This window comes from Rhinopithecus roxellana, chromosome 21 (genome assembly GCF_007565055.1).
Source record: "Rhinopithecus roxellana isolate Shanxi Qingling chromosome 21, ASM756505v1, whole genome shotgun sequence".
NCBI classification, from domain to species: Eukaryota; Metazoa; Chordata; class Mammalia; order Primates; family Cercopithecidae; genus Rhinopithecus; species Rhinopithecus roxellana.
The window spans coordinates 65,196,728-65,217,440 of NC_044569.1; positions in this window are offsets into that span (position 1 = coordinate 65,196,728).

The window sequence follows — 20,713 nt, forward strand, 5'->3', positions numbered from 1 at the left end:
TAAAGGACAAAAAAAAAAAAAAAAAAATCGTGTATACTTGAATAACTCATTTAAATTTTTCAAAATTCCAAACCCTACAAAATCCTGTAGACTCCAGTTCAACAGAAAAAAATAAAGCCATAATACAATTTTCCTTGCCCACCTAACAAGGTTATTGTAAGTGTAAAATAAATTTCAGAAATCTTACAGTATAAGGTATATTATAAAATTATAGTGTATAGTATATAAAATCATATTATAAAATTATACTAATTATATTATTATGTTTCCAATTTGTAAAAAGTTCACATTTTCACTTAAACACTGACTGGCTTAATATTAACTAACTAAATAAGAGAACCAAAATGACAAGTATTTATTTCACTAAAGTGACCATTTTTAAGTGTGTCAAACTAATAACTGCTTACTTGTGCAGGCACTATTTCAAATTTTTTACACGTGTTTGTTCATTTGATTCTATGCATGTAATCCTTCTAAACATTTATGTTCAGTTTTCTCTTATAAAATATTAATGAAGCTTGGTAGGAGTTGTGTATTGCAGCATGCATTGCCCCGGTGAAGTTAGGTAGGCAATTCGAAGAACCAAAAAGTTGGGTCTGATTTACTAGCTGTATTGAGGTTACCCTACAATTTGACTTCAAAGGGGCACCTTTCTTTACATGAGCCAAGATTCTTTTCACTCTCATTCTCATCTGTCAAGATAGATGCTTATAGGTCAACAGAGGTTTTCCAAACATGTGAACCATCCATTTGATACCTCTGCCAACATCTCCATTCTCAATTTATTTTAGTGGCAACCTTTTGGCTGAGAGACAATGAATGCCCAATCACAGCTATATTTGTCTTCAGGGTAACAACCACATGCTTACAATTTTGAGTCACTTTAGTTCCTCCAATTTGACTGAAACTTAGATTATTAGAGCTAGGGTATTAACATTGGCTATGAAATAGGATGTTTAAATGTTATAAGGCAGTTTCAGAAAATGCTCTACATTTACTTATACTGTAATAGAGGACAGACCTACTTATTCATATTTATACAGCTTATTGAGGAGCGTATCAGTTATCTTGCCAATTCTATGAGAATAAGGCCTGTCTTTTAAAAACTGCTGCCTGGAAAATGAAAACCAGGATTTATTCTGCCATAGTCCTAGAACAGGGTATGAGTTAGTAAGTTTTTATTGGGGGGAAAACATGATGGGTCATCTTTTCTAATTGTGCTGATTAAGGCTATACTGTCTTCATTTTGCCTTATTAATTTGCTCTTATTCCCATTTTTTCCATTCACTCATTCATTGCTTCATTTATGCTTTGGATTTCTATTATGTGCAAGATACATACAAAGATCTAAATGCTGAGGGGTTTAAGCAAGGAAAAATTCAATGCCCTGCCTCTTAAAGATCTGGTGAGACATGGAAACAATCAGCTATAATATTAATGACATGATTTTTCATTTCTTCAATATAAGTTCAGTGTTCAGAATTCTAGTCTCCTAGGAAGCATAGTACATTAATATTAAATCATTTTGTCTAATTAATAAAATATATCAGTACTTCTCTTATGGCTCCTAACATTTTCTCACATCTTTAATATTTTCTTATTTACATATATTAGTTCATGTATTAGACTGCAAGTATATGCTGATTCCTTTTTGTGTCTCCTAAAACAATTATCCACGTGTGCATTGGCGATGCTAAGAGATCATTTGCTCAATGAAAGAAAGAACAAAGAAAACAACTGAATTTCAGGTTAAATTTGTTGCTAGTGCTAGAATATTTCTTATGCCTTCCATTTACTTCTTCAGAGCTCATTCATTTTTCAAAAGACACTGTTAGATCCACACCACTGCGGATGAGAGAAGGATGGGCATAGCACTTGCTGCATGTGTTATGTCGATGCCATGGCAAATGTGGTGGGCACTAAGACGAGGTCTCATGAGGAGTGATTCCCAGGATCTTGAGTTCTCAGCTTTGTAGATTCAGGAACAAAAGAAGCCAAATGATAAAGCATTCCTCTGGGTGACTGAGGAACTTATTTTATTTAATTCTTCCCAAGAAACCTGTAAAGGAGATGTTATCTCTGTTTGTACAGATTAAGAACCTGAGATTCCTGCAATTTGCCCACTGCCCAGAGCCAGCCAAGCAGTTAGGGAAGTGGAAGATTTAGGATACAAACTTGGATTTATCTGACACTAAAGCCACTGCTTTTTCAAAAAGCTGTACATATGTGATTTTTCTGGGGTTTATTGGGCGCCAGGGGACTGATGTCTTTGACCCAGCAAGAGGAAAAAAAAGAAGTAAGAGAAGGCAAGCAAGCACCATTCTAGGTAACTGTGGACGCCTCCTCAATCTGAGTTCTGTATCTAATATTCACTCAGTTTATCTGTACGATGCAGTTCTTTCCCGGTGCTCGTCCCTGTTTAACTAACATCGGGACTTCATATCCGGCTCCCTCCGATTCTACCAGGTATCATGAGTCTAGGGTTCCTAATTCCATGCACATGGATCAGCTAACCTTTCTGATTGGAATTTTAAAACACATACAAACAAGGTTCACTTTTACTTCTTAATTTTTAAAATCTGAGAGAGTTTATTTAACCTTTCTCTCCACTGACATTCGGAGAACTTCACAAATGCAATCAGAGGAGCTTCCTTGGATGTTCCCAAGATCAAAATTACTTCTATAAAATCGGCCAAAACTTAATCTACAGCAATTTCTCAGCAATTTCAAGGAGAGTTTCCTGATTTAAATGGCAAGAATAATTGGGTTGCAGAGAATTATGGTCTACCGCATCTTGTCAATGTTTTGACAGGCATTTATTTTTCAGCCAGTACAGAGCTTTGGCATCTAAAGAATGAAATTGAGATTTTGAAAAGCACTGTGATGCCCAGCATAGATAGAACTAAAATAAAAATTAGTTGAAAGATTTTTAGCATATTATACTGCATCTCAACCCCAAAAGGAAAAAAAAGAAATATGGTCATCGTAACTGCATGTATGGGTGCACACTAAATCCACCAATAGGGACAGAAAGGGAGAGTAACGATTGAAGTGGACTGAAGAAATACAAAGATGCATTATGAAATTAACACTCACCTACTACGTTTTGCCTTACTCTACTAAGTCTAATCTCTGCCGCCTAAAGCAATGTGTATTGTTGGCTTCCCACTTCTTTAAATACCACTTGCAGTGAGTGATAATATAACAACACAGGGCACGGTGTGAACAGCCAAAAAGAGAATCATTTAAACAAATGGATTTGTAAAACATGATTGTTTTAAGCCTGTCCATGTCAGGACTGCAATTTGAATTAAACATAAGGTGACTTCTTTCACTGAATCAATGAGTGCAAATAACATCGCTCGCAACCATGTTTCATTTCACAGACAAAAATGGTTCTTAACAGCTTTCTGAAGGCTATGCTTCAGCCACCTGCTGTTAAAGTTGTTTGCTTTTTCTTACAAAAATTGTTCTTTTGCAACATTAAAACAGACAAGCTTGCAGTCAGTTCACTTGAGGCTAGAGTCTAGAGAGATTTGAAAGGCACTTTTCTTAATGAACACCATAACTTCCTGCACCCTTCCTACTGGCAAGTCAGGACATTAGAAAGATCAGAGGGGTTTGCCTGAAGCCAGTTACTTCTAAAAGTCTTACTAGCATTAGCTGACTTGAATCAGGGGCAATTTCAACCACTTTGGCAAAGCGAGACTTCTAGTGGTCCACCTGAGTTTCTGACTTCTAAAAACATTGGTTTTACTGGCAAATATTAGATTCTATTGCAATTCTAGCTGGTGATAAATTAAGAACCTGGATAGCATATATTCTGTTCTTGTCTCTTGCTTCCATTCTTAAAATATGATAAAGAACATTATAAAAGTTTTTATTCATGCATTTATTAGGTGTCGAAAAACACAAGTAGTAATTCAGCTTATAATGTTGATTTATCCTTGAAGCACAATATGGGAAAGGGAAGGCAAACTTATCAAAAAAGTAGTTTATCATCTTTCCTCTGCTTGTCAAAGTTCATACAAATATTTCTGATTTTCATATCTTATCCTAATTGTCTATTCCCATTTCTCAAAATTTCAAAATAAGTATATAAAAGAATAGTCAATGACCCGGTAGAGTCACAGGTAAAAACAAATAAACCAAAATCAAACAACAGAAAAACCCAACATACTTAGATAAACTATTTTTTAGAAATTAATGCATAGACCAGGTGTGGTGGCTCATGCCTGTAATCCCAACACTTTGCAAGGCCAAGGTGGTAGGATCGCTTGAGCCCAGGAGTTCAAGACCAGCCTGGGCAACATAGGGAGACCTCATCTTGACAACAACCAAGAAAATCTAGGTGGGTATGGTGGTATGCACATGTGGTTCCAGCTACTCAAGAGGTTGAGGTAAGATACCTGTTTGAGACTGGCAGGTTGAGGCTGCAATGAGTTGTGATCATACCACTGCACTCCAGCCTGGTGACAGAGTGAGATATGGAAAGAAAGAAAGGAAAAGAAAGAAAGAGGAAAAAAAGAAGGAAGGAAGGAAGGAAGGAGGGAAGGAGGGAGGGAGGGAGGGAGGGAGGGAGGGAGGGAGGCAAATCTGCAATGGATCATTCTTTTAGTGCTGTGTTTTTATGCTCTGGAAAATAATGTGTGTTTTGAGGAGCATGGAGACAGTGTACTTGGAATTTAGCCTGAAAAAATAAGTTAGATGATGAAACCATAAGAGTACTAAAGAAATAAAACTAGAATAGTTCGTAACTATTTAATGGAAGTTGATGAGTATATTTTCAATAAAATGTTTTATTTTAGAAAGCTGAGTGAAGTTTTGAAAAGTATACATAATTATTAACTTTTGCTATGAAAAATAAGCTGATCTCCTCTTAAAATATTTTCCACTATTTAACTTAAAATTAAATTTTAATTTTAGATATATGAAATAATACATATATTTTAAGATACATCTGGGGACGATTGTGGGTTGATGTGGTAGGATGAAGTCCCCTACTATTTCTCTCTCTGGTATTTACGTCTTAAAAAATGCCCTCCTTTAAGTGGAGATAGGAACTGTGAATTCCTTCTGGCCAATAGGAGATGGCAAAGATAAAGAGATTTTAAAGACAGATGAAGTCCACAAATCAGTTTATTTGCGATTAATCAAAAGGGACATTTTTTCTGGATGAGCCTTATTAGATGAAGGTCCTTGAGAAAAGATTTGGCCTCCCTCGAAGGCAGAGATTCATCTTGTAGCCTTAATGAAGTAGGCAGCCACACTTCCCATATCAAGAAACCATGGGAGGCCTCTAGGACCTGAGTTTGGCATAAAGATAACAACCACTAAAGAGCTGGTGCCCTCACACAGTCACAAGACAATGAATTCTTCCAACAATTTGAATCAGCTTAGAAGCAACTCTTCCCCAGTCAAGCTACTAGATGAGAATGCAGCCTAATAAAAATCTTGATTACAGGTTTACAGGACACAAAGCAGCTAAGAGGACCCAGCCAAGCTGTGCCCAGATTTGCAACTTATGGAAACTCTAAAATAATAAATGTGTTGCTCTAAGCCACTAAAATAATGTTGATTTGTTATGCTGCAATAGAAAACTAATACAAACTTTTATACAAATGCCTAACTATCCTTATATTGTTTTCTCTACCACCCTCCATCCCTCTACACATACACACATTCATACAACAGAATTCAACTTAAACATCTAAATGATATTGCTGTGAACTTTGGAAGATACCATCCAGAAAACATAAAATTCAAGAATAAACATTACACAAGCTTTAAGAGTTCTTCCGACAATTATAGAAAACACTAAAAGACAATTTTTTGCTCTTCCTCCTTTGAAGGAAGTACAATGACACTGGAAATGAAGAAAGTAAATTTTAACACAGTTCTTAATTTGAATGACCAAGTGAAGGAAGAATATGGGGTGAGGGTTGAGGAGATTGCTTTGCCGCAATAGCAGTTAGTGGCCACTCCAAACCTGGGAATAATAGGGTTGTCCTGGGACACAGCTTATCCCTCATGCTACTGAAGATATTTACTAAGGCAGACAACAAGAACTGGAAAGAGAAACATCTCACCATGCAACCTAATTCCTGGCGGGACCCAAATGGAAAGTTGGTCCTTGGTACAGTGCGTCCATAAAAACAGTGAAGAAACTGCCATGTAGAGGTAAACACTTGGGTTGATTCATGGTTCTAGCTCCTATCACATTCCTTTTAGTCTGATGATTTATCAGTGCTCCAGCTTAAGATTTAAGAGAGAATTCCAGTAGCATTTTGATAATTTTTGAGGGAACACAAGGAGAATTCATACACACTATTTTAGAGTGAATATCACATCTCATTTACCTTTCAAGAGTGAGTGACAGGTAGGGACAGAGAGAGATAGCTAGATGGCTAGATAGCTACATTCTTACTGTGCTTTAGAAAGCCCTACACAGTCAGCATCTCTGTTACTCTTTATTCTCATATTACTCTTATCTTTGGTCTTCCTGTTCCAGAATCCCTGGCCTTCCTTGCTATCACTGGAACAAGTTAGACACCATCCCATCTTCAAACATTTTTCTTTGTTCCTCTATCTGCAATGCTCTTTATTTAGATATTGTTATCACACTGTTTGCTCAACTCCTTCAAGTTTTTGCTCAAAATTTACCTTTGGGATGAGGCCAATCTCCAGTCATAACACTCCCCAGCTTTCTTACCTACTTTTTTCTCTCCTAAATACTACCGTCTGATATAGTACACATTTATGTTTCTTTTAATCTCTCTCTAGCCATAGAATATAAGTTCCCTCAGTGCAAGGATGTTTGACCATTTTGTTAACTGGTGTTCCTAGGGCAATAGAATGCACTCAAACATTTGTTGAAGAAAAAAAAAATAGTTTGAGATTAAAAAGAAAAACAACTAGACAATACTAGTCCTTAACAAGAAATAGCAGAAAAAATAAAACCATGTTATGGATGAAATGCTTGAAAAAAATCCTGCAGAATATAGATTATGAAGAACAAATCACACAAATAATAAAGGCTATAATAGATAAGGTGGATAGCCCAACCAAAAACATACAGATGGATCCTTGGTGTTCCTCGGGCAAAACCACTTTTTTAAAAAAAGACAATAATAAAATATAATAGAAGAAAATATTCCTATGTGGGGGCCTAAATTAATACAAGCTAAGAGGGTTTATTATGCTCTAGAGACTTTCACTGGTACATACACCAAGTGTTAAAATCAGTTTATTCACAAAAGAAGACACTTTGACCTCTTATCAGACTTTTTCCCATAATGTAAGATCCCAGTAATGGTTCAAAGTCTATAGAACTTCAGTGAGAAAAAGTTATTGCCAGAAATTATATGCTGAGCTAATTTGTGGTTCATGCGACTTGGCACCTGAAGAAAAAATTATCACATAAGAAAGTCTTCATTACTATTTACCAACTATGTATTAGTAAAGTACTCAAAATATATTACAGAAATGAGATTTATTGAATAAAAATAAAATGTAATGGGTTACTGCAACATAAAGCAACTGAAAGAAAGCATTAAAATCATTGAAATATAGATTTAATCATCAGGAAATGTAGTTAATGTGGGCCAGGTGTGGTGGCTCATGCCTTTAATCCCAGCACTTTGGGAGGCCTAGGTGGGCAGATCACTTGAGATCAGGCATTTGAGACCAGCCTGGCCAACATGATGAAACCCTGTCTCTACTAAAATTCAAAATTAGCCCGGTATGGTGTCGCATGCTTGTAATCTCAGCTACTCGGGAGGCTGAGGCAGGAGAATGGCTTGAACCCTTGATCAAATGACTTGATCAAAAGGTTGTAGTGAGCCGAGATCCACCACTGCACTCCAGCCTGGGCAACAGAGCAAGACTCCATCTCAAGAAAAAATCCAAGTGTTGTAAGTATTTCTTTAAAGAAATAAGACAGAAAGTATAATTTAACAATAATTACACAAAAAATTAAAATTATATCATAAAACAAGAAGGTAATAAGCAGTTAAACTATGCTACTGTTATGACTCTGAGAATTAAATATTACACCTAATTAGTTGTAGCAATATTTAATGAACAAAGATAGTGAGATAATTAAAAATGTGATGGAAATTCCAAATAATTAGATACAACCAAGGGAAAGAAAACTGTTTACATAGCATAACACACAAATCTAAGGAATCAATTGCAGATACATATTAAAGTTTAAAAAGTGACAAAATAAGACTATATAATTAGTTATGACAGCAAATTTGAATAGCTCAACAATTTAGCTTATTCGGTAAAATAGGAAGATAATGAGATTAAGATAGAAACCAATCAGTCAAAACCAATTGCATAGGATCTAAAAAGGAATAAGTGAAAGAAGAAATGATCCAGAGAGTTTGAAAATAAAAAAGCAAGCTTAGGTATTAGAGAATAATCAAATAATAACAAAGTAGAAGTTGCTACGTTACTTCCAACAAAGAAAAATTCAAACCTAGATTGTCTCACTAGTGTGTACTGCCAAACGTTTAAGGAACAAATACTCCAATTCTACACAAACTCTTCCAGAAAGTGTGAGAAGGGAGAATGCTTACCAACTCTTGTTATGAGACCAAAATTACCCAGAAAGCAAAAGAGCCATTGAAAACAATAAAACTGTAGATGAATACCCCTCAGGAACCTCAACATAAAATTCCCACAAAATATCAGCAAATTAAATCCAGCAATATAAAACCTTGGGATGAAGAAAGAAAAACTTAAAAAATGCAAAAAACAAAACAAAACAAAAAACGAGAAAATATAAATTCAGAAAAGTAAAATTAAAATATTAAAACCTAAAACTAAAAGGTTGGTGTTTGTGAATATAACCAAAAGGTTATTATTTGGGGGATAAACAAGACAAGAGAACAAATCAGGCAAAAATAGAAAAATCTTAATTTAAAAATTAATGTTAATGGGGGAAATAAACATACATTTGTAGAAGTAACTTATGACTTCATACTAATATATGTGACTATATCGATGAAATTCATAATATACAACTAAAATTAAATTAAGAGTAATTAGAAACATGAATAGGAAAATAAATGTTAGATAATGAAAAAATTAGTGTTCAAAGAATATATCTAAAATAAATGTCAATATCAATTTAAAAATAAATTCTTGCATTACTCATGTCCATTTATAATACCCATGGTATATAATGATTCATAAGGCGTAAATACTGGGAGTTTCAAATCATATTTATAATCGATTGCAACCAGTATATCAGAAATTTATAGCACCAAAACATAGAAAACTGTGAACAATCTAATGTGAATAAATGTAAAATACTATTAGAGTTTACCAACAATATTACTACCTGGACCCATGATCAAAAAAGCATATTTATAGTAATGCAAAGATAATGTATTACAATAAATCCAAAACTATAATTTATTACACCATTAGGTAAAGAGTAAATTATTTTTTAGACTATACACATAATTCTTGAATAACTAGAGAAAAAAATTACTATGAGTTACAGGAAATTTTCCAATATAATCTGAGTTTATTTTTAAAAATAAATGTACAAGTTTAGCTAAAACAAACAAACAAACAAAAAAAATGTATTGGGAAGATGAGGCCAGCAGATCAGGAGGTCAAGAGATGAAGACCATCCTGGCCAACATGGTGAAACCCCGTCTCTACTGAAAATATAAAAATTAGCCAGATGTGGTCGTGCGTGCCTGTAGTCCCAGCTACTTGGGAGGCTGATGCAGGAGACTTGTTTAAACCCGGGAGGTGGAGGTTGCAGTGAGCTAAGATTGTGCCACTGCACACCAGCCTGGGTGACAGAGCAAGACTCTGTCTTAAAAAAAAGAGTGGGGATTATTTTACATAGAATATATATGCACTATATATATATAATATATATAGCAGGACTATTTACTATTCAAGAAGTCAATAAATATACAAATATACAAATAAAATAATAAGCTTATGTCTCCTGGTGAACAATTGGGAAAAAAGATAAAATCATTTCTGCACAGTAAATGTTAAATGTAAAATACAAAACCCTAAAAGAAATAGAAGAACGCATAGATGACTCTTTAACAAATTTAAAGCCAGAAATCATAATTAGTAACATAAAATAACCTTACATTTTAGAGCTTCCTTACTTTTATTTACTCAAGTGGGTTAAATATGTAAAGAAACCAAAAAGCAAATTATAATTTGATATAAAGATTTACAACCTGTGACAGAAATGGCAAAGTAGAGCTTTGTCAAATGAAAAGAAACAAGACATGAATCCCAATAGTGGGAAAACATTTGACAAAATGTATTGACAGAAAATTCACAAAAGAAGAAATACAAATTATAAATTACTATTTGAAGAACATTTTTACTCATTAAAAGCAAAATGAGCATTTAAAGTGACTCAAGATCAGACAGCTTCTCGTATATTTATAAAAATAATAAATCTCCATATTTCCTCCATCCTATAAAATATTATTATTAGCCTGGGGTCAAATGTTTAACATATTTAGAAAGGATTTTGCACATGGCTTTTTGCAAATCAAAACCTTACATATACTGTGCCTTCCTTTATAAATGCATTTTCCCCTCAAAAACAACAGTGCCAGTAACAATTACCTGTTGTGGGGATTATTTTACATGAAATATATATGCATAATACATATATAATATGTATAGCAGGACTATTTACTATTCAATAAATCAATAAATACACAAATATACAAATAGAATAATAAGCTTATGTTTAAAACAGAGAACAATGTGACATAGAATTTTACACTGGAATGCAATTTTGTGTACTTTTCTATGACCGTTGTGTGAGATCTAGTATAGAGATAGATAGGTAGGTAGATCTTGAAATGTGCTTTAATCTATGTTCTTTTACCCTTTTGTGAAAATGTATATTAAAGTCTGATTTCAACTTAATCAGGGCCACATGATGAATGATAAATGACATGAGCACACAGGGCAAACAGAAATATTTTTGCTATGACCAATCACTTAAAAAGCTCAATTAGCAGGGCATGGTGGCAGGTGCCTGTAATCCTAGCTACCTGGGAGGGTCAGGTGGAAGGATCACTTGAGCCTGTTAATTCAGCTCTAGCCTGGGCAACACAGTGAAACCCCAACTCTTATTTTTTTTTTTCTTAAAGGGTCTATTAGGTACCCGTTCAAACGATTAATTTTCTCTGCGATAAACATATGTTTCCATGTAAATTTAATTTCACATGTCAATTTAAAAATTAAGGCAGCATTTGTCCCCATTGAACAAGGCAGAATAAAAAATATTCCCTAAATAGAACTATTACTTCTCATCTTCAGGTGAAACAGACACTGCATCTACTTATTACACATTTGTGTCAAACAATTTGCTGAACCTCCTCATGCTCTTACGCTTGATCTGAGGCCATCAGCCAGCATGGTGAGGTTTTCTGTACCCAGTCATTAGGAAACAGCTGCTTGAGTATCAGCATCAGGAAGAAGTGGACTAATTCAAGAGCAAAATTAAAATATCGTTTTCAAAGAACATTCCTGAATCTGGAGATATTTTCCATGTCCACCACTCTGAAGTAACCCACCAGAAACATAATTTGTATTCATAACTTTGTAAAATTTTTATATTTTCCTATTTATTGTCTATTTATTGGAGCATATGAGCTCCAAGAAGGGAGCATAAACTGTCCTGTTTATTACTGACAGTGCTTAAGACGTTGCAGGAGCTCAATTAATATTTAACTGAATAAATGAATTTTCAGTTATAGTGTGGAATGAAAATTCACTTATGGATGATGTCCCACAGTTGGTCAGAAGCATTTGAAAAAATTGAGCCATCATGATACCGGCTATAAATTGGAATTTAATAGATTGCTAGACTAGATCCAGTTCAGATTGCTGACTAAGTTGTTTCACTCTCTTTCCATGTAATTTGATGGGCAATATTTAGCCAACTATTGATACACTTGATATGGAAATACTGGCACTGCCAGAACACTAGATCCAAAGTTTGTCAATTAAGTTCACAGCTTGGGAAAGGTCTCTTCGCTTCCCAGTTTCTATTGCCTCATTAAAAACTTCCAGTGAAATCCAGTCACTTCACTTGAGATGTCCCACAAAACAACTTTTCATGACAAAATTAGTTTGGGAAACTTATATTAAAAAGCTACATCTTAAAGATACTCAATTCATGCTAACATATTAAAGACCTTTAGAAACTCAGAAAAAAATGATTTTTAATTTTTGTTAACCTCAAATCATTCAAAAATTATTTGAACACCAATCCTTTTTCTTTCAAAACCTCTGAAAATCTTTAGAGTGCTGACAAGTATTCTTCAGTGGTCCTGGACTGCGCAGTCTTTCGATTCTTCCAAAGAGTTTCCATATACCTTGAGAATATACCACAGGCAGGTCAAAAGTACTTGAAAATTTTGACAAAATGAGGTAGTTTTATTTATATTAATAAATAATAAGTAGAACAAAATAACACATTTAATAAAGAAGATATTTGCCTTTTATGAAAGTTATTAAAACATTTTCTAAATTAGGCAATATAACAAAACTTACAATAAATTCAAATAAGTCCTAGTGAAACAGTCCATAATTTATAATAATATGAAACAACACTACAAATTCATGACAGAAATTGAGAGGAAAACACTTTAACCTGAAACTTGGAAATATGCGTGGAGAATCATCGACAGATGGGGAAAAATAAAAGACTGCGAGGCGGTTTCTCCCAACTCTGCTTCCCTGGTGGCCCCACTCACCCATGCCTCTTTCACATGGGGCAGACCGCCTGCCTGAAGAGCCATCGTCCCCACCCTGGGCTCAGCTAGGACCCCTCCCTTTATCCCCAGTGGGCCTGTGAGGCTGCAGATGACCTACTGTAAAGAGAGGGCCATGCTGGCCAATTTGAACCATCAGAATATCAGCAATATTGATGAGAATGAACCAATGCTTTTATAACAGCAAAAAATAAACATAAATAAAAAATTTTGAATAACAGTATAAAAATTACACAATATGGAAAATGGCTACAACTATGCTCACCAAAGAATCTGGAGGCTTAAAAAGGATTTTTTTTTTTTTAAAAAAAGGAAATAAGTACTCCACATAAGAAGTCTGAAAACACATACGCAAAATCAACCAAAATATACTGGCAGGAGAGAAATAACAAATATACAAGCAGAAATTAATAAAACAAAACAATAACTTTTATAAATATATGCAGAATTTTGTTGTTTGAAAAAATAAACATATGAACTTAAAAATACAGGGAAAAGCACAAAATCACAAAATTATAATTGGTAATGAGAATGAATCACAGCAAGGAAATGAAAATAATCTGTCTCAACTCTATGGAAATGGATTTTAAAACCTGAAGTGCATGATGGTCCAGGAAAACAGAAGCTATCAGAAAAGGGAAAGGATGATTATATTAAAACAATTGATGTCTTTTTTTAGATATTCTAAGTTTATAGGCATACTATAGATTTCTTGATATAGTTTGGGTGATTTTCAAAGTTTAAAAAATTTGGAAAGTCACAGAAAATAAACTATAGTATCAACAATGTTTCTTCAACTGGTAAACGAATACAATCACATCAGAATGCATTTTAAAGCCATGGCTTAACTCCTAGCCAATATGTTAGCCTACAAAAGCAATTGACAGACATAACATAGAAATAATTTGAAAGTAATGATATGGTGAAATTAGTGTTGCCTTAATTAAAAGCCCAAATGCCAGCCCGAAGTTTCCTTCCTGTGGCATTATTTCCTGATTCACTGGGCTATTACTCTTACTCTTCAGTGTTCTACAGTCAGCATCTATTTTAACACCGATCACTCTACACTGCAATTATGCATTTATATGTGTGTCTTAATCACTTTCCCTTGATGTTGGTGACTGTCTTCTTTAATTCTACATTCCAGGGACCTGCCACAAAATCTGACTCATTATAATCAATGGCTACTGAATTCATTAATTCATTTATTCATTCAACCAATATCTTTTTAAAAATATTTAACAGCTTATTGGGGTACAAATAATGCACAAAGAACTTCATGTATTTAATGTGTATAATTTGATGAGTTTGGACATATGGCAATTCCTATGATGTCATCACTGCAATCAAGGTAATAGACATATCTGACACCTCCAAAAGTTTCTGTTCATTTGTATTTGTTTTTCTTTTATTTTGTGGTAAGAACACTTAACATGAGATCTACCCTCTTAACACACTCTTTGAAGTACACAATACCATGATGTTAACTATAGGCACTATTTTGCACAGCAGATACTTTGAACGTATTCATCTAGAACAACTGAAACTTTATACCTATTGACCAACTCCCTATTTTCCCCACCCCCAATCCCTGGCAACTTCAATGTGTCTGACTATTTTAGATATCTCATGTAAGTGGAATCACATAGTATTTGTCCTTCTGTGACCGGGTTTTATTTCACTTTTCATAATGTGCTCCAGGTTTCCCCATGCCATCTGTGACAACAAACCCCTTTTGAATTTCAACTTTGGCTAATGAAAAAACCACTAGCCAAAGCTTGATTTCCAGTTAACACATGTCTGGGCAGTTCTCCTGGTCACCTGGCAAATAGAGCTCAGACTTATTTGGGGAAAGGTGTTCACCAGAACTCCAGAAAGATTAGAAGATTATCACATCTATCATGACGTTTTGGTTACACAAAAGGGAAAGGAATGTGGTCTAGTCTCTTGTCAAGACCACCTCCAAGGAATGGCCAACATCTGAAGGTGATAGAGCGGCCTCCGAAGAAATCTCCTCAAGATCGTCAATGCTTATTTCTCCACAGGAGTTTTGCCCTTTTGCATAATAACGAATATCTTTTTTAAAAACAAAATGCCATTTTCAATATGGCTCACTTAGTCTGTCAAGAAGCGGGATGAACCCAAAAGTCCAATTTGCTTTTTCAGGGGAGGATTTTACAGGGAAATGAGCAGTTCAATGGCAATGTAACTCCCTTAGCCCTCCAGTTACTATTTCCTACAGCCCCAGGATTAGAAATAATTTTTAAAAATGTATCACCTAGATTGTGCACAGATTGAATACGTGTCTACAAGTCTACAGCCTCACTTACAAGGAATGTCTCTGATTCCTCAGACTCCTTTATCCAACTGGTCCACTATCCTTCCTAATTGGGAGCCCTCTAACCATAAGAGAGTTCCATGTGATTCATTAGCAAAACGACAAAACCCTACAAGAAATGTTCTTTCCAAAGTTCTGCTTAAAGCTGGAGCTGAGCCCAATGACTCACTGTTATTCTAAGTGAAAGGAACACAAGGAAGCCATCAATCTTGAGATTGCAGAGCTATTTGAGCTACCCAGGAAGCTGATGCCAGCTAAACAAAATGGCATTTCCACGAAGATCTAGTCAATGCCCCTTACCATTGCTTACATTCTTCCTTTTATTCTTCAATTCCTGCCATCTCCTGGGTTTATCAGAAAGTTCCTCATGCAAAAAAAAAAAAAAAAAAAAAATTAAATGTATAATACTTTTCCTATTTTATTCATTTCATCCTAAAATACTTCCTGAGATATAAGTTTAATTTTAAAAAAGGAAAAGTAACCCTAATATAGAAATATATTATATCTTGAACAATCACAGTTCTGGAAAAAAAGTACTCACTAAATATTTGTTGGGCAAATGTATATTAATTTTTTTGTGAATTCATCTGAGGCCTTTCTTCAGCCTTAAATAAGTAAACAAAAACACGTTTCTCTAAACTTGCCTGATATTTAAATGCTATATTTATTTGTTTGAATGAAAAAAAGAAGATAATGAGTATGACACTTGGAATCACCAACTAAGCTAGATTTATAGGGCATATTGCCAGAGACGACTTTATTTCACTTTGGGAATTAACCCCAGCTCAGCTGCTACCAGGAGGCATCATTGAGGGTAGCATAAAACTGTAACAGAACCTTTCTCTATGAAGGTTAACTGAGAAAACTATGAAAATATACTATTAATCTGAGTCATCCTTGCATCCATTAATCTGATACCAACCGAATTTACACAATAAATCTACAAAAGACTGAATTGAAAGAAAAGAAAGCACCAAATGTAAGATTGGTAATTATTTCTTCCAGGCACCTGTTTTTACTGTAACTGAACAGCAGGATACTACACGACTCAAAAGAATGTCTAAAAGGAGGAATAAAGCAATTTTCACAGAAAAAAAAAAAAAAAAAGAAAGAAAATATACTATCCAGCTGTGGGGCTTGAATTTTTTCAGAAAAATAAACTCTCTAATTACTAAATTATGTAATATATATAAAAATTCAGTATATACATTTACACCTATTATTCAAAAAATGCCATTTGAAGCAAAATAACAAGAAAAGCCATTATCAAAGTTGAAAACTGTCATTTTGAAATTTGTACTATGGGTAAAACTATCTAGAGTATGTTTTAAAGAGATCACTGTGGGCTCCTGGGAACTCCAGGATTGTTCCCTTTGTCAAATTTTTTCTTTCCACCCACTGGAGAAAACTCCTGTCTCTGCCTAGACCCACACTGCATACTGGTTTCTGGCTCTCTTTTTAGAACTTGTCCCAGGGTATATGAGGTGTGTGGAGGTTTATTGGTTCAGCCCACTCCAAATTTCTACAAATCCAGGATTCTGTTCACCAATCAGACACCACTGAGGACTTTGCTTGGCAGCTCATCTAATTACAATGCAGGCTTTATCTATTGCAGAGCTCTACATTTGATCCTGAGCTGGTAAAGATGCCTGGATATATAGAGAATAAAATATCCTAAGTTGAGTTTTACCTCACAAAAACTAAGTAAAGGATCTATGAAGACCATAACACTAAATGCCGTTTATTCTTCTGGGACTTCCTTTTTCTTAATAAGGGCTTCATAGACTGGATACAGCCAGCCCTCCTGTCATTTGTAAGCAACCTTGAACCCCTATACTCTTTATTAACCTCTGCAGCCTGATCAGGCAATAACTTCATTATTTGACAAGCATTCAGAAAACATCAAAAGGCCCTTGCTTTTTAACACTAGAACTTTTAAGTGTTTGGTCATTTGTACATTTTTAACACAAAAACACAGTTTTATGCAAATGATTTTCTTACAGTGTGAGGGAGCTTATCTGATAGACAAGTAAAAAAGCTCATCCCCAAAGAACATCCTTGTGTTCTGTTTTAGTACGTTTTTTGTTGTTATAACAGAATGGCTGAGGTTGAGTAATTTATTAAAAAGGGCAATTTATTTATCACGGTTCTGGAGGCTGAGAAGTCCAAAACCAAGGGGCCAGCCTTTGGTGAGGGCCTTCTTTTTATGTCATCCCATAATGGAAATTGAGTGTGAGTGTGTGTATCTGTGTGACAGAGAGAGAAAGAAGGGGGCTGAACTCCACTTTTACAAGGAAACCTCTCCCACAAAAACAGCATTAATCAACTCAATGGGGGATCACCTCTATGACCCAAACACCTGCCATTCGTCTCCATCACCTGAACATTTCCACACTGGGGATCAAGTTTCTAACACATGAACTTTAGGAGACACATTTAAGCCCTAGTATGCTCCATAACAGTGAGCAACTGTAGCTTAGAGAGACTCACTTTGCAGTTCAAAAACTTTTCAAATTTCACTGTTTTGTCTCAAATCATGTATTGTTTGCTCCCTTTGTAGTTTTGTGACTTTTTCCATTACACAAGGCTTAAGGGGTTAACATCTCCATAATTTGTTTCTTGACAGAGTCTCACTTTGTGACCCAGGGTGGGGTACAGTAATGCGAACACGGCTCATCACAGCCTCAACCTCCCTCACTCAAGCGATCCTCCTGCCTCAGCCCTTAAGTAGCTAGCATAATAGACGCATGCCACCACACCTGGCTAATTTTTGTATTTTTTGTAGAGATGGGGTTTCAGCATGTTGCCTAGGTTGGTCTCAAATTCCTGAGCTCAAGCAATCCACTTGCCTCAGCTTCCCAAAGTGTTGGGATTACAGGCATGAGCCACTGCATTCTGCCTTCATAGTTTCTCTATTAGTGTATTTTGCTTAAAGAAAAATAAGTGCCTAAACTATATGGTATAAAATTTGTCTGTCTTGCAATTGCAATTGTCTTTTTAGGATAGCAAATTATAAAAGCATGTGTAAGAGGTAAAACATTTGCTAGCCAAGTTCTAAGAGATGGGGCTCTAGTCCTGATTTTCTCGTGCCTTAATTTTTGGTATTACTCCAACCATTTACTTGCTAATTTTTGTCCCATTTTTCTTATGTAATGTTAGACTAGGTTATCGCCAAAAAAATCCTTAATCATAATAGTCTATGAAACTCTAATATTTAGCAAATACCTTTATAGTAAAAGAAAATTATTTGTTAAGTTATATTAACTTTTTCACACTACTATTTAATATAGTGGTGTTGAGAGGTGAAGTCAGCTGGGCTTCTGGGTTGGGTGGGGACTTGGAGAACTTTTCTGTCTAGCTAAAGGCTTGTAAACACACCAGTCAGCACTCTGTGTCTAGCTAAACGTTTGTAAACGCACCAATCAGCCCTCTGTAAAAACGCACCAATCAGCGCTGTCTAGCTAAAGGTTTGTAAATGCACCAATCAGCACTCTGTAAAAAGGCACCAATCAGCACTGTCTCTAGCTAAAAGTTTATAAAAGCACCAATCAGCACTCTGTAAAATGGACCAATCAGTGCTCTGTAAAATGGACCAATCAGCAGGATGTGGGTGGGGCCAAATAAGGGAATAAAAGCTGGCCACTTAAGCCAGCAGTGGTAACCCACTCCTGATGTTCCCTGCTGTGGAAGGTTTGTTCTTTCACTCTTCGCAATAAATCTTGCTGCTTACTCTTTGCGTCCGCACTACCTTTATGAGCTGTAATACTCATGGAGAAGGTCTGCAGCTTCACTCCTGAAGCCAACAAGACCACGAACCCACTGGGAGGAACGAACAACTCCAGAGGTGCCACCTTTAAGAGCTGTAACACTCACTGTGAAAGTCTGCGGCTTCACTCCTGAAGTCAGCGAGACCACGAACCCACCAGAGGGAAGAAACTCGGCACATCTGAACATCTGAAGGAACAAACTCTGGACACACCATCTTTAAGAACTGTGACACCCACCACAAAGGTCGGCAGCTTCATTCTTAAAGTCAGCGAGACCAAGAACCCAGCGCAAGGAACCAATTCCAGACACAGTGTGATGGGCTTATTCTTTGCTGTTACACTGAAAACTTTGGCTTCTCTTGGTCCACTACGGAATGCATGTGTTAGACACTCAATAACTAAATGTTGATGAAAGAGAAGAAGAGAGAGAAAAAGAAGAATGCAAGAAAGTATGTAAACCAGCAGGCTTTCTCTCCAAAGTTGCCAGCATCTCCTAACTCATTAAACTGCAAGGCACAGACTAAATTACGTTCTGCCCCAGGAAACTCATAACTTTACAACTTGTTTTCATTGGCGCAGAATAGCCCCCACACTCTTCATCCTAGTATTTCTTTTCTCTCTTAAAATTACGGGAGTAATGTTTTCCTTCCAATACGGGTTCTCCTCTGTGCTCTTAAGCCTTGCAGTTATTCAGTATAATTGACTGCATGACAACTTGAGATAGAAGTAATGTGAGGTCAGCAATCTGAGTCACATATCAAACTAAGAAGGTATTATGGGACAAATCACATTTTAATCAGTTGGAGCTTAGATAAATGCAGGAATATTGATAGCATTTATGGTCGGTATAACAGCCTGTGGTGTGACAGAGCAATAGCACTTTGAAATATAGGCAGTGGATGTTAATTAATGGTAAATCATAATGGAACTCCTGTGGTATTACATGATGTCCATGTGAAATCTCTAATAATTTATAACGCTTGATGTGATCCCACAACATGTGACAAGAAGTGTGATTATTTGTAGCTCTGCTTGATCTGTAGCATAAAATTGACTTTAGAAGCAATGGACAATGTTGCTAATATACACCCCTTCTTGCTAATACAGGCGTGTTCCTTCAAAGATGCATTTCAGCTCTTCCAGAATCAAGATATGGCTTCAAGTGCTTAAATGAAACATAATTCTACAGTGAATAAATGCTATCTCACAGAAAGTACATAAATACTTTTTTTTTTTCCAGGAAACAGTAAATGGAAAGTAGTTTCTTAATTACTAGTTCATAGTTGTGTGGTCTCAGATGCTACGATCTTGAGTCCCTAATGTGCTAATTTTAGACTAATTGCATCCTTGACATCTAATTGTTCTGTTCCAAACCTGACAACCATACTGTTCTTTCAGATGCTTCCTGGGGAAGTATGAGAAGAAAGACATAAAAAGAGACTTTTACTAGCAAACTAAACAATTTAAGGATACTTAGCTCCACTCTCAAAATTTATCAAAGCCTTTAAATTTCAAGAGTAGAAGCAGCGTGCCACACATTAATGATACATTTCCTCTGCATTATTAAAGTGTTTCCACCAGTGTTATGTTAGGTGAGTGACAAATGAGTCAAAAAATGCTAATTGGATTCAACTGGTCTTGTTTTTCCCGCTAATTTGTACCCACAAATCAGCTCTTGATAATCTACTTGTAAATATCAGTTGCAAAAATATGAGAAGTAAATGAACAGCCCTCAAGCAAATGATGCATGCTTTTTCCAGAACCATCTCTCCATTTCCTGGCCCACTTATCCTTCTGCTGAAATAGGAGCCTGAGAA